This window comes from Triticum urartu, chromosome 3A (assembly GCF_056163025.1).
Source record: "Triticum urartu cultivar PI428250 chromosome 3A, HENAU_Tu73, whole genome shotgun sequence".
Taxonomy (NCBI): domain Eukaryota; kingdom Viridiplantae; phylum Streptophyta; class Magnoliopsida; order Poales; family Poaceae; genus Triticum; species Triticum urartu.
The window spans coordinates 472,585,836-472,601,530 of record NC_141875.1 but is presented as its reverse complement, the minus strand read 5'-3'; the positions used below and the strand labels follow the sequence as shown (position 1 = coordinate 472,601,530).

General features: G+C 36.4%; 1 long non-coding RNA gene across 2 annotated transcripts; it reads left to right on the top strand.

Moving 5' to 3' along the window:
* Positions 1 to 2,232, top strand: LOC125548513 (uncharacterized). Of its 2 annotated transcripts, XR_015599766.1 has the most exons (5): positions 1 to 134; positions 226 to 348; positions 579 to 838; positions 925 to 1,461; positions 1,589 to 2,232. It is a non-coding gene; the product is annotated as an uncharacterized LOC125548513 (long non-coding RNA). The 2 variants fall into 2 exon arrangements; XR_007301106.2 differs by having other exon boundaries at positions 925 to 2,231.
* Positions 2,233 to 15,695: the final 13,463 nt, after the last annotated feature.

Sequence of the window (15,695 nt, the reverse complement as noted above, 5' to 3'; positions counted from 1 at the left end):
CCATACCATCTCAACCCGTAAGCTACACAGACTCATAGTTCCCCTTCATCTCAATCTTCACAGCCAGCGTCCGGTAGCAAAAGTGGAGGAGAACGACGGCGCACCGCACCCCGATGGTTTCGTCCAGCACACAGGTGAGTTACTCACGCGCACGACCGTTAATGTCCTTCTTCCCTGTCCTCTTTGAATCATGTAACATTTTTCTTACCCTATTCTCCGCGATAGATCCATTGACAGGTGAAGTCCTCATGGATCATATCTCATGGTCAAAGAAGAGAATGACAACAAACCAGCCGAAGTCCCCGTGGCGCCGACGGTGCCGGCCACTGGATGGATAAGACGTCAGAGGTAACCCTCGCAATACAAGAATATGCAGCGATTTTCATATACTCTGATTTAATCTGTCCTAATCACGGCTATAGATAATAGAACTAGCATGCACTACAGTTTTGTAGTAAAGCCTTGACATTAAACAGATAGATGGTAATTATTCAAGCGTTCTTTTCTGTAGCAGTATCTTTGGCAGTCCGCAGTCACACAGAAAACTGATAGAGCTCCCCTGTTTCTTTGGCGTACAGAAACAGATAGGGTAATCCATTCCGGGCACCAGTGGAAGGACATCAGAGCGCGATAGAGCGTGCAATTGAAGAAGCGACAGAACTTGGTAAAAAAAGTTGTTTTCGAACCAGCTATTGGCATGGTGTTCAATTCTGAACAAGAGGCTTATGAGTTTTACAACGCCTATTCATGGGAGATTGGCTTCGGCATCAGGCAGGGAAACAAATACGTCAACAATCAGAATTACAAATCAAAGCAAGACATTCTTTGTTCCAGCGAGGTTAGCACCAACTTCAAATTTCTCTTAATCAGGTCGACCAAATATATTTCCTTGCCAAGCCATGTTCATTTGTCATTTTTATGCAGGGCAAGGAAACGGCGCCAAACTCAAAATCATGGCTGATTCGATAGGTGAAAGAAAAATATGGAAATGCCGCAATCACATAGACTCTTCAGTAAAGGAATTAGTAAGCCACATGGGCCTTGATAATATTATCCCTCAGGAAGGTCTATGGGGTTATCCCTCAGGAAGGTCTATCGGTATGAGGATGTCCCATTCAGAAAAAGATCTCTGCGCAGCATGTGTGCATCAATAGCACATGAGTCCAGCCAGGACGACATCAACAAGACTTTGGGTCTGTTTTCATCAATGCAAGCTGAAAACAAAGGTTTTTATTTTGCGGTGAAAACTGATGAGGAAAGAAGAGTGCCCGGTTTATTCTGGTGCCATCAGAAGAGCAAGGCAGACTATACATGCTTTGGAGATGTGGTTACGTTCGACACTACATACAAGAGTAATTTGTATGAGATGCCAGTGGGCTTGTTCATCGGAGTAAACAATCATCACCAATGTTGTATATTCGGCTGCGTTGTACTTCGCGAGGAGACAGTTGAAGCATTCAAGTGGGCATTTGAAACTTTCCTTGCAGCAATGGGCAATAGGGTTCCAGTGACATTCTATCAATGGGTATTTTGTTTATGGCTTTATCAAAACACTAATGGGTGACATTTTTCTTTTCTTACTTTTCAGATCAAAGTAGACAGATGGAGCTTGCCATTGCAGATGGTATGCCAACAACTGTGCACTGCTGGTGCAAATGGCATGTATTAAAGAAGATGAAGGAGAAGGTTGGTAGTATATATATAGTTCTGTGACACATACAGTCGTATTTTTTTAATCCCTCCGTTGGATCATGTTATATTATAGGTGTGTTGGTTCAGTATTTTTTTCAGAATTTTTGAGAACTTTTGCACCGTTGAAACCCTTAACTAGTTCTGTGGCAAGCACTTGTAGAAAATCCTACTCCTATATATAGGTAAAACTGTGTATACCATAGCTTGCCACAGAACTAGTTAAGTGTCCCTAAACTTTTAACGGTTCAAAAGTTATCAAAAAATATGAAATAAATATGGGAGCATCTCTCTAATGTAATAAGATGATCCAACGGAGGGATTGTCAAAATATGCATCTGTGTGTCCTCGGCAAAAATAATAAGCATTTCAGCTCACTGTGACATAAATATATACTGAACTATTTGTTTTTTGTCCAGGACACATACAGTTGTATTTTTTTAATCCCTCCGTTGGATCATGTTATATTATAGGTGTGTTGGTTCAGTATTTTTTTCAGAATTTTTGAGAACTTTTGCACCGTTGAAACCCTTAACTAGTTCTGTGGCAAGCACTTGTAGAAAAGAAACTGAATTCAGAATCGAATTCGAATTCTGAATTTATCATACACTAAGGCCAAGCAAGACAAGAAAAACAACCCCCCACGAAACTGCAAGAACTGTGGACTACCCGGCCACTACAGGAGCACATGCCCAACATATGTTGGTCCCAAGAAGCCACCTAAAGAGGTTACATGCACAAAATGCAAGCTCAGAGAAAAGGACGCGCCGTTTTGAAGTTCTCTGTTAGTAGCCAAGGGGTCAGATAACAAAACAAAAAATATATCAGTAAGTAGATTAGTGGATCTCCGTGGCTCTTGTGTCAATTACATCATTCCAGGGCGATAGAAGACCCGAAGCACCGAGTCAAACAGAGAGTTGCCGCTGCTATGAACTGAAATACAGTGCTCCAGAACAACAGAAGCGGCCTCTCGCCGATCCCTATCTGCTTGACGTAGTCTAGCCTGAATAAATATGAAACATCCATATTGGGTTTAACATGTCGAACGTGACAATACATTTGAGCACACTCGCCTGCTAGACTGTTATGAATATCCATATAGTCACCATCTCAGAGATTGGGAAAAGTAAACAGCAAATCATGTAAATGTGCCATCAATGATAATAGCAAGAACAAAAACTGTTGTCAGTCAAAAAAATTTACTTAGCAGTGTCCATCGAACGCATGAACTCAACTCCACTATCCTGAAAGCAACAATTTTTGTACCAGATTAGACCAAGGTAGCTACATTTTTTTGACACAGAAAAATTACAATTCAAGTAAAATACCATGTCCTGGCCTTAACCCTGCCAGTACCGCCATCGAAGTCAAAGATAATTTCGATGTCCAAGTCACAACGACTCCGCATCACACCAACAAAATGCCCCTTCATTGAGAAACGGCATCATTATACATTTAAAGTTTCAGTTTCTAACCGAACAGAGCAATCTAGTGGTGTACGTTTTTCTTATAGTGCTAACAGACGTCCCATGGAGACTCAGTGCACCTCCATATTGCGTTGAAGGTGTGAGCAATGTTAATTGTTTTACCGTCAGAGGAACAAGATTGTTAGGGAGATCACGATGCTGCATAAATTCATCAGTTTAGTACCAAGTCGAACCAAAATGCCAAAGATATAGATGATCTATACCTGAACGTCGCTGCACTAGACAACATAGCCTCCTCTAGCAACACTAACATCACAGGGAGTATGATGCCCTCTCCAAAATGATCTTCAAGCTTACTAGTGCTGCTGGATGAACCTCCCATGGTTGTTTTTCCATCACCCAGCCCTGCCATCTTAGAGAAAGGAGCTTGTTCAAATCCGACGAACGGCTCCCGCGGTATATTTTGGAGATTGGAGCTGCCCAACTAAATGATGCAGTTATGGGAACCGGATGACACTGCAACACAAAATAAATGGTCAGCTTGAATACAAACTTATTTTGGGTGAGAACTCAATTGCCCTTTTCTGACGCATAGCGCGCAGTGCCAACCAAAGTTTGCAAGACTGAAAATAAATGGATGGTTCCATAAAGTTCCTCGCTGGGGTGTACAATGGCTCATGATCTTCAAGAGCACATTAAATAACACGGTGCCAACCAGGACATCAGGAACAAATGCAACACTTTCCACCGTAGTTGAAAAGGTTCAGAATCCTTGTTAGGTTATGCAGTAGATGAATGAAACCTTTCATACTAAAACCTACTGTAAATAAACCGAGATGAATGGAACCTTTCACTGCTAGCAAATCAACAAAAGCTAGAAAGTAGGCATTCTCTAAATAGAGTGCGCTAGCTGACCAATGCTGGAAAGCAGCTGCCCCCATTCCGCTTATAAATCTGACTTTTCAGACTCTAGCTTGCCATTTCCGTCCACCGCCCAGTAAAGCCACCACACATGCTTCCTCTTATATAAATGTGATCTCCAATAATGCAACAATTCAGAACCTTATCCAACTAGAAGTTCGGATCTTGATGCAAACCAAAGGTTCCGATAGCACTCTCTACTGCTAGTGATGGTAGGAAACAAGTCGCTTGAGATTGCAACCTCATAGCCACTCGACCAGGCAAGTTTTCCGATTAAAATTGCAGCGAACGATTTATAATGAACTTACGATAGCGTAGAACCGGGCTGCTGTACTCTAGCGAATTTGAATCAAATACTCTAGTGAACTAGAAAATTTTCCATGGTGATAGTTTTTTTTGAAAAAAAGTGTACTTTATTTAGTATACTTTGGAATTGTGCAAGAATTTCTTAACAAATTGTTGGCAGCAGCAATATATTTTTCGAATATGTGAACAAATTATGAAACTGCTGACATTTTTTAAAATTTTGACAAAATATTTGGAAAAATGGAAGATTTCATAAAATTCCAAACAAAAATTCATGACTACGAACATTTTTAGAGTTTATGAACAAAAATTGAAACATGGAACTTTTCATAAAATTCCCAAAAAAATTGGAACCACGAACATATTTAGAATTTTGACCAAAATTTGAAACTGTGAACATTTTTTGAATTGGGAACAAATTTCAAAAGAACAGAACCTTTTTGAATTTGTGAACGAAATTTTGAAATTGTGAACAAAATTGTGAAAACAAGAACATTTATGAAATTGTGAACAAAGTTTTGAAAGTGAGAATATTTTTTGAAATTGTTGAACATTTTTTGAAAAATGCGATTTTTTTTGCAAACAAGAATATTTTTCTGAAATTTCAAACAGTACTTGAATTTATTTAACAAAATAAATAGAAAAACAAAAAAACAAAAAGGCGGAAGAATAAAAAATAATGAAAATAAACAGTAATAAAAAAGGAAAATAAACTTGGAAGAAGGAAATAAAAAATGAAAGAAAAGGAAAAAAGGAAAGAAAAAGAAAAAAGAAACGTAATAAGGAAAAACGTAAAGAGAAACAAACAGAAAAATGAAAAAGAAGTAGGAAAAAACAAAACAAAAAAATATAACAAGAAAAAAAGGAAAGCCGGTTCAAGTACTTGTAGAAGGTTCCTAAAACCGGAAAAACCCTGGCCGGAAACCACCGGAAGGCTCCCAAAACCAGGATCCCTCAAGCGATTAAAAGGGCCGGCCCAAGCATATTGGTCACTCGATGTCCCTGCGCGAAACAACGACTGTTTGAGGCAGTGAGCGTCCGTTAGGGATTTCCACCAGGAAAGTCTGCCAAATCCTAAATGGCACCCGTTTCTTCGCTGCACGCAAACGGGCGCATACCCCCGCGCTGCGCTGGGCCGGCCCATTTCTTCTTTTTTTTCCTGTTAAAACTGCATCAAATCAAAAAAGGGTGAGTGCGATGGTTCGAACCTGGAACTTCTACTATGATAGATTAGCGCACTTACAACTTGGCAACGAACCACTTTGGTGTCTGTAAGCCTCTTTCCTTTCATTTACTGTTTCTTTTTTTCATTTTTCCAGTTCTTTTTTTCATTGTTCTTTTCTTATTCCTTTTTCTTTTTTTCGTAGATGTGTGATTTTTGCAAATTCGATGAACCTTTTCGAATTCAATGAACTTTTATCAAAATCGATGAACTCTTTTTTCAAATACAACGATTTTTTTCAAAATCAATGAACACTTTTCAAAATTAATGAACTCTTTTTCAAAATCGATGAACTTTTTTTTCAAGTCGATGAACTCTTTCAAGATCGAAGAACTCTTTTCAAAATCGATGAACTGTTTTTCAAAATCGATGAACCTTTTTCAAAATCGATGAACCCTTTTCCAAAACTGATGAACTTTTTCAAAACCTTAAACTTTTTTTCAAAACCGATGAACTTTTTTTGAAATCGACGAACTTTTTTCAAAATCATGAACTTTTTTTAAAATTGATGAAATTTTTACGTAATACGATCTTTTTTTTGAAAACCAATGAACTTTTCTGTAATTCGTGACATTTTTCCCAAATGTTTTCAAATAATTAAAAAATCAAAGCGCTACAGTAAATGCTTACATGTGTACTAATAAATTGCGCGGTTACAGATGTACTTCAAATATGCGCCCTGGATTTTGATCAGTAGTATGTTGTATTGAAGTTGGTTAGCTCTTGTCGTTCGCTACTGGACGGTGCGAGTTTGATCCTCTGGGGGAACTGTTTTTGCTCGCATTTATCCTTTTCTTTTATCTTGTTTAAACTGCAAAAAACAACGCACAGGTGTGAACTGAACCCGCACCTGCTAGCTTAAATTTTAGCTACTAGCAAAAGGACCCGTGCGTTGCAACGGGAAAAAATCCTTATCAACAAAAATAATTTTGCAAAGGAAAATTCGTCATCCATGTCCTCTATTTGAACACAACACCTCGCTCGTATTACGGCTTATTCTCTCTCTATGCATTTGTTGATTGCAATAATAACAACATATTAGAAACTATAATAATGTAACTAAAGATCAAGCGTCTGCAATATTCTCATAAATGCAAAAGTTGAAAGGCTATGCTACAAAATATAGTATAAAGTGGAATTAACATCGGGGCTAGATTTGCCAATACAACAAGCAAATGGTGTGTTAATAAGTTTGCCAGGAATATGTTAGAAAAGCGACAAAAGCGCTAGCACATCACTCGCAAAACGGATAAATACAACATATTGTGCAAATTAGCTAAAGAATCACCCTCATACAAGAATATAGGGGCCAGAAAACAGGCAGAATATCCACCCCATTATTTAATTCTGTTTTTGTTAGCCTCCGTTGCGCATGTCGCAATATCAGGGCTTAATTTCTTTTTCCTATATAATGGGTCTTTTCTTTTTCTCCCACCAACCGTTCATGCAAGTCCCTCTATTTAATTCCATTTCATCACGCATGCCAGAATTTATTTCTTTTACCCATTTACTGGTTCTTTCCTTTCTCTCATTGTCCACCATAATCCCACCAACATGAAAGTCCCACCGCCACACACAATTTTATGGATCTTTCCATGTTGCGATTGCCCTTGTAATGTCCCATCTCGCATCTGTGTACTGATTTTCTAGCCTGCTTGTTGATTTAGACACGTGCTAACGTATATAAATCGGTAGATTTTGATGTAAAAATTTGATATGGGACTATTTAATGGATGTACAGAAAATGCTGCTATGTTGCCTCGCTTAGGCCTTGGGCCGGAAGAAACAACCCAAATAGAGGTGAGCTGCATAGTTGAGACGACCCAAGGCCAATCTCCCCCTCCTTAACCTAGCGTCAGGAGAGAGCCTCTGCTCGATCCCCATCTCCCCCGAGCGCCATCACGCGCAGGAGAGGGCAGCGCCCACTCCCGATCCCCGTCTCTCCCTCTCTCTCCTCCCCCATGGCGTCTGCTTATGCTCGCGCACTGACCCACCGCTCGACTTTCATTCCGGTGGATCTCTGCTGCCCTTCTCAGCCTCCTGTTTCCCCCCTCGCCTCGGCTTCGTGCGCCCACGACCCGACGTTTGCGGCCATGGCCGGCAGCCGAGCAGCCCCTACCAAGCCGCCTCCTGTCATCCTCGGTAACGGGCACCTCTACCACGCGCGCGCGCGACCAGCCCCACCTTGATCCACCGAGCCACCCTGCTTCCCTTGAAATGTTTTTCCCGGATCCAATAAAACAGGGAGTGCGGGTTCAATAATAAAAACATAAGGATATTTCTGCAAAAAGGTCACGACGGTGAACCCGACAGAAACAATGCATGCTTTATTAGTAGGTAAAGATATAGTAGCCAACCAGGCAACCCACCTGATGCGATATGTTAGATCCTTTTTTTCTCTTTTATTCAGTTTTTCCTTTTTTCTTCTTTTCTTTTTATTTTTTGTTCTTTTTTCTTAAAATGAGTGAACTTATTTTGTCAAAATCGATGAATTTTTTCCCAAAATCTGGTGAAGATTTTTTTGGATTTTTAAACTCATTTAAAAAATTATTGAACTTTTTTTGAATTCATGATTTTTTTTGAAAATCTGTGATTTTTTTCCTAAATCCGGTTAGCTTTTTTCAGATTCGTTATTTTTTGGGTCAAAATCGGTGAAATTTTCTCAAAATCCGGTGAACCTTTTTCAAATTCACAAAAAAATTCAAACACGATGAATTTTTTCATTTGCGAACATTGTTTTGAAAACCCATGAGGCTTTCTTTCCAAAATTCATGAACTTTTTTTTTTCCAAATTTGCATTTTCTTTTTTCAAATAATTTATACTGGGACTGAGACAAGGGTCAAATAGAGCTGTTTTCGGATAGATCACGTCAAAGTCATTGCGACGCAATGGTTCTTGCGCCAAGTCCGACGATGTAGGCATGCCTGTTCGAACCCCACATCTTGCAGATAACGCTGTAGATTTTGTCTTTCTTGCTGGAAGCAAGCGATGCAAGGCCAGCCCACTACCGCTGATGGCGTCGAAGAGGGTGACCCAAATCCTGTACGCATCAACCGTCAAACTATCGACCAAATGCACAGACGAGACAGAGGTAGCGATGTAAACTAGCTAGTTCATTTATAATACACCGCATTCAGTTCAGGTCATTTCCTTTTTCTCTTTTTATGGTATTCTTTGGTTTCTTTTTCTATTATTTGAAAAAAATCACAAAATTTCATAAGTTGTTCAAAATTTAAAAAATGTTTAGTTTTTTGAAATCTTTTTGAGATTTTCAGAAACTGTTATTATTTTCAAACTTTATTAACAAATTCACAAAAAATCTGGTATTTGAAATAAAATCTAATCTAATTTTCAAATTAGATCACAAATTTAAAATATATTATTGTTTTAGAAAACTGTTCAGGACTTCAAAAATATTGAAAAATGTTTCCATATTCATAATTAGTTCACAAATTCGAAAAATGTTCATTAATTTTCAACAAATGTTCAGAATTAAATAAAAAGGTCCTTAGTTTCTCCAAAAATGTTCAGAAATTATAGCTAATGTTCACGCTTTCATTAAATATTCACTTCTATTACAATATATACATGTTTTAGAAAACTTTGATATAAAAAAACTAATGATAATTTCTTGCAAGATACTAGGTTGCCGAGAACAGGACACTGCAGTACCCGGTTGAAACGGTGTAAGGTTCGGGCTGCTAAACTGTGTCAATAGTTACAGTGCGATTAAATGTCCCGGCCCAGCCATGGCTCTCCTGTACATCGCCTGCCATCTTGGTCATTTCCTATTTGGCGCCCGTTATAGTAATAGTGGTAAGGGGCGCTTATATGTGGGCCGGCCAATAGAAATAGAAAGTGTTACTCGTGAACAGAAGAAGCTCGACTGGGGAAGCTGGCTCCCGGGTTGGTTTTTGCTTTTCTGATTCTGGGAAGCTTCTAGTAGCTTCCAGTCGGATTTTTCCAGCTGGTTTTATGTGTTTGTTTGGCTGTTTTTTTTCAGTTTTTCCTTTTCCTTTTCCTTTTTCATTTTTATTTGTATTCTCCTTAAATATAGTTTTTCAAATTCTTGAACTTATTCAAATTTCATGAGCTTTTCATATCTGTGAAGTAAACTTGCAAATTAGTGAAAATTTTCCAAATTTATGAACTTTTTAAAATCCATGAACTTTTTTGAATATGTGAGCTTTTGTTCAAATTTGTGTGTATTAGCTCATGAGTTTTTTTTCAAATACACGAACCTATTTGCCAATCTTACTGAACTTTTCCAAAATTTCAAATTCAAGCGTCTTAGCTCATGATTTTTTTTCTAATTCATGAACTTTTCTTCAATCTTTATAAGCTTTTCCCAAATTTTGTGATCATTTTAAAATTTCAGAAACCTTATTCAATTTCGTGAAAATTTCAAATTCATAAAATCTTTTCAAGCTTGACAACTTTTTTTTTCAAAACCGAGAAGTTCTTACAAATTTGTGAACTTTTGTCAAAATGGATGAAGTTTTTCAAATACACATTTTTTACAAATTTCATAGCATTTTTTAAATCTCTCAAATTATTTTTGAACTCATGAACTTTTTTGAATACACAAACCCTTTTGAACTCGTGAGCATTTGTTAGTAGATGAAGTTTTTTCAAATCCCACGATTTCTTCTGAAGTCATGAACTTTTTCAGATCGCAAATGTTTATAAGATCCCATGAATATTTTTTTGAACTCGTGAACTTTTTCAAATCCAAGAACTTATTTCAAATCTCACAAACTTTTTGGAAGTCGTCAACTTTTTCATGTTCACGAACTATTTTCAAATCCACACACTCTTTTTTTAACTCATGAACATTTTCGAGTTTGTGAATTATTTTCAAGTACCATGAATTTATTTTGAACTTGTGAACTTTTCTCAAACCCCTGCACTTTTTCGAAATCCACAAAGAAATTCAAATTCATGAACCTTTTTACAATTCAAATAATGTCGACAATACTAAAAGAAAGCTCACCAATTAAATTATTTGCTCGCGAACTCACCTGAATGAAATAGTCAACTAAAGAAACTATGAACGAAATAGTTTACCGAACGAAACAATAAACTGAAGAAATTTGAATAAGTGAGAGAAAGAAATGGACTCCTAGCAAACTTGCAAGTCGGAATCGTAGTGAGTGCTGTTGACTGGTGTGTCTGAGTGGGCTTCTGGAAAGCAGCCCACTTGGAATCATAGCGAGTGCCAAGTCAACTAATCGCCGCTGATGGCGTCGATTAGGAGCACTCACCATCTTGACGCTTAGTGACACATTATGTGGGAGCAATATCATGCTCTACGCGAGTTGGAAGGAGCTCTTGCTACATGATTTCCCTGCGCGCCATAGTACTAGGCCAGCCCATTTGTTCACTCGCCCGTGGTTGTTTCGCTGGGTCGCTTCAATTTCCTTTCATTTATTTTTTTCTATTTCTTCATTGGTTTTCTTTGATTTATCTTCTTTTTCTTGGGTATACTTTAGTTTCTTTATTTTCTTCAATCCTTTTTGTTTTTATTCTCTATACTTCGGGTTATTTTTGTTTTTTGGGTTTTCTTATTTCTTGGTTTTTAATACTATTTTATTGTATTTATTTTTTGGTACATAGGGTTTTTTCCAACACAAGTCTGCAAATTTTGTATACATTATGAACATTTCTTATACCTGTTTAACATTTTTTGAATACATGATTACAGTTTTAAAAGAATACATGTTTTGATGTCTACAACATCCTTTCGGAAATACTCGTCGCTCGAACGATGTATCTGAACGTATTTGAGTGCTAGATACATCCGTTTGAGCGACATATACTTTTCATACAAACATGTTTTTTATATGTTTACATATATTTCAATATAGATTAACATTTTCAAAACAGCTTTTTTGATGTGTACCATGTTGCATACACCTTGTACAGTTTTTGTATACATCAAGAAAATGTTTTTATACATGTTTAACATTGCTAAATACATGATTATTATTTTTCTCAAATACATTATTTGATGCTTATATTTTTCATACGCATTGTATGCTTTTGATACATAATCTTTTTATACATATTCTCTTAATAGATGGTTAACATATTTTTAAAATGCATGTTCTGATGTATATCTTTTTCATATCCTTTGTACATTTTTTACATACACACATGATTTCTTCTGAAGTCATGGACTTTTTCAGTTCGCAAATGTTTATAAGATCCCATGAATATTTTTTGAACTTATGAACTTTTTCAAATACAAGAACTTATTTCAAATCTCACAAAAAATTTGGAAGTCGTCAACTTTTTCATGTTCACGAACTATTTTGAAATCCATACACTCTTTTTTTAACTCATGAACATTTTCGAGTTCGTGAATTATTTTCAAGTACCATGAATTTATTTTGAACTTGTGAACTTTTCTCAAATCCCTGCATTTTTTCGAAATCCACAAAGAAATTCAAATTCATGAACCTTTTTACAATTCACATAATGTCGACAATACTAAAAGAAAGCTCACCAATTCAAATATTTGTTCCCGAACTCACCTGAATGAAATAGTCAACTAAAACTGTGAACGAAATAGTTTACCGAACGAAACAATAAACAAAAGAAATTTGAATGAGTGAGAGAAAGAAATGGATTCCTAGCGAACTTGCAAGTCGGAATCGTAGTGAGTGTTGTTGACTGTTGTGTCCGAGTGGGCTTCTGGAAGGCAGCCCACTTGGAATCGTAGCGAGTGCCAAGTCAACTAATCGCCGCTGATGGAGCACTCACCATCTTGACGCTTAGTGACACATTACATGGGAGCAATATCATGCTCTACGCGAGGTGGAAGGAGCTCTTGCTACATGATTTCCCTGCACGCCACAGTACTAGGCCAGCCCATTCGTTCACTCGCCCATGGTTGTTTCGCTGGGTCACTTTGATTTCCTTTCATTTAATTTTTTTTCTATTTCTTCATTGGTTTTCTTTGATTTATCTTCTTTTTCTTTGGTATACTTTAGTTTCTTTCTTTTCTTCAATCCTTTTTGTTTTTATTCGCTATACTTCTGGTTATTTTTGTTTTTTGGGTTTTCCTATTTCTTGGTTTTTAATACTACTTTATTTTATTTATTTTTTTGGTTCATAGAGTTTTTTCCAACACAAGTCTGCAAATTTTGTATACATTATGAACATTTTTTATACCCGTTTAACATTTTTTAATACATGATTACAGTTTTAAAAGAATACATGTTTTGATGTCTACAACATCCTTCCGGAAATACTCGTCACTCAAACGATGTATCTGAACGTATTTGAGTGTTAGATACATCCGTTTGAGCGACATATACTTTTCATAAACATTGTAGATTTTCTATATGCATACAAACATGTTTTTTATATGTTTACATCTATTTCAATATATGATTAACATTTTCAAAACAATTTTTTTGATGTGTACCATGTTGCATACACCTTGTACAGTTTTTGTATACATCAATAAAATGTTTTCATACATTTTTAACATTTCTAAATACATGATTATTATTTTTCTAAAATACATTATTTGATGCTTATATTTTTCATACGCATTTTATGCTTTTGATACATACATTTTTTATACATATTCTCTTAATAGATGGTTAACATATTTTTAAAATGCATGTTTTGATGTATATCTTTTTCATATGATTTTTACATTTTTTACATACATACATAAGAAATTTATACACATCTAACTTTTTTCCAAGATATTATTAACATTTTATAAAACATATCTTTTGATGTCTAGTTTTTTTTCATACACCTCGAACATTTTGTTATACACATTTTACGTTTTCATATACATGATTAACATTTTAAAAGAATATGTGTCTTGGTTTCTATCTTCTTCAAACAAATTATATATTTTTATATACATATAACATTTTATATACATGTTTAATATTTTTCATATATATAATTAACATTTTCCAAAACATATTTTTAGATGTCAACTTTTTCCGTGCACCTTGTACGTTTTTTGTATACATCAGGAAGATTTTTGTTATACATGTTTGAGATTTTCTAAGTGCATGATTAACACTCGAAAAAATAATTATGTTCATTTTTTTGTAATTTATATGCTTAAAATATTTAAGGAATATAAACAAAAGTATAAAAAGAAACAAACAATGTAAAAAAGCAAGAAAAAAGGAGTGCTTGAGGCCCACATACGGGGCTGGCCCATTGGTTCAGGCGTTTCTGGCAAGAGCTCGTACGGTCTTGCTCTGGGTGGGGTATAGTCGCACCCGACGCATTAAGCGTCAAAGTGTGCGAAATCAATAGTTAAGGGGCACTCCTTGCAAAGGTTACCCCAAGCTTCTCAGACGCTAACAAGTGGGGTTACTTGTCGCAACCTGATTATTTCCCTTTTTTTTTTGTAGATTCGCTTCTTCAAAGCATTTATCTCTTCAATTGTGCATTCAAATTCTAAACCGTCTTTACCATTGGATTTGTCTTATCAATGAACTTTTTATCTCATGTTAGTAGGGTTATACGGACTTTTTTTTACAAAAAACTGAAAAATAAGAAATAAAGAAACAAAAAAAAAATCCAAAAAACTCCCGGAAAACCCGGTTCATGCAAAAAAATGAATACAAAAAATGGAAGAAAAAACATGAAGCCTAGTGCACTGGGGCCTGGGTCGGCCTAGTAGCTCGGAAGCGCTTTCCTGGTGGATTTTGTCGGTGCGAGTTTTTTCTCTTTTCTTTTGTGGCGGTTTTAGGGGATTTGTGTTTTATATCAAGTTCACGTCTCTCCTTGTTTTTCTCTGTTTATGTTCCATTTCCTTTTCTATTTATTCTTTTCCTTTTAATTGCATTTTCCTCTTCTATAAGAAATGTAAACGCAAACATTGATTTAGAACACAAACATTTGTTAAAATCACATGAACATTTTGTCTTATGTATAGAACACATATTGAGAATACGTGAACACTTTCTAAAATACATAAATATTCTTATAAAGTGATAAAAGACTATGTAATACTTTTTTATACTTGGATTTTTTAATTTTTTATATGTGCAAATATTTCTGACGAGAAATGCTTTTTACCTTTTTATTATTTAAATTGATTATAAGTAAATTTGTTAGCTAATTGGTTGTAGATTTATGAGAACTTGATAGAAGAAATTACCTTTTTCTAAGTATTTTGCATTGACCGCGGCCATTTATCTGCAGTTACGTGCGACGTGCATCGCCCCGCCCGCAACGGACATTCACATGGGCTCTCCCAATAGACCATAACATGGGGGTTGGCTGCTATATACGAAATTATTAGTTATGCGGTGGACATAGAGTTTCTACACCCAGGAGCATTTGCTCCTGGTGTGAACAGTAAAATCAAAAAAAATTCAAAAAACTTTTAGAAAAAACTGAATTTTCTTTGTGGCATACTTTCACAAATGTTTGTTGTGCATGCAAAATTTCATCGCAAAATCACATTGGTGGAAGGCATGGTAAAAAAACAAAATCGATGCTCTGAAAATGTTTGTAGAAAGGCACTTTCGTTATGGGGTACCTTTCGCAAAGGCTACCGAAACTTTCTATGGTAGTGAAAAGTTACGCACTACACTTGTCGCAACCTGAAAGTTTTTTTTCTTGTAATTCATTTTTTAAACGTTTTACTTCTTGAACTGTGCCTTCAGAAAGCACAACCATGCTTCATATAGTTTTCTAGAAGCATATTTTTTTCACGCTGAACCAGAATTGTACTTTCACGTGGTGCAAAACAGAGTTTTTCACTTTTCAAGAAGTACAACTGTGCTTCACCTTGAAGCACAACTGTACTTTTTACTTTTTGAGAAGTACAACTAATGTGCTTCACTGTGAAGCACAACTACACTTTTTACTTGTGCCTTTTCACCTTTTGAAAGCACAATTGCACATCACCGTGAAGCATAATTATGCTTTTCACACATGTGCTTCACGCAAGAAAAACACGGTCTTCATGGGCAAATCTTCTCAGACGTGGCAGTCCATTGTTCATGATCTTGAGCTTCATAAGAAAGGCTTAATATGGCGAATCGGGGATGGTGCGTCTATCCGCATATGGCATGATCAATAGACCCCCCCCCCCCAACAACATCGCAACAAAGCTGATCCCACCCAAGGCCAC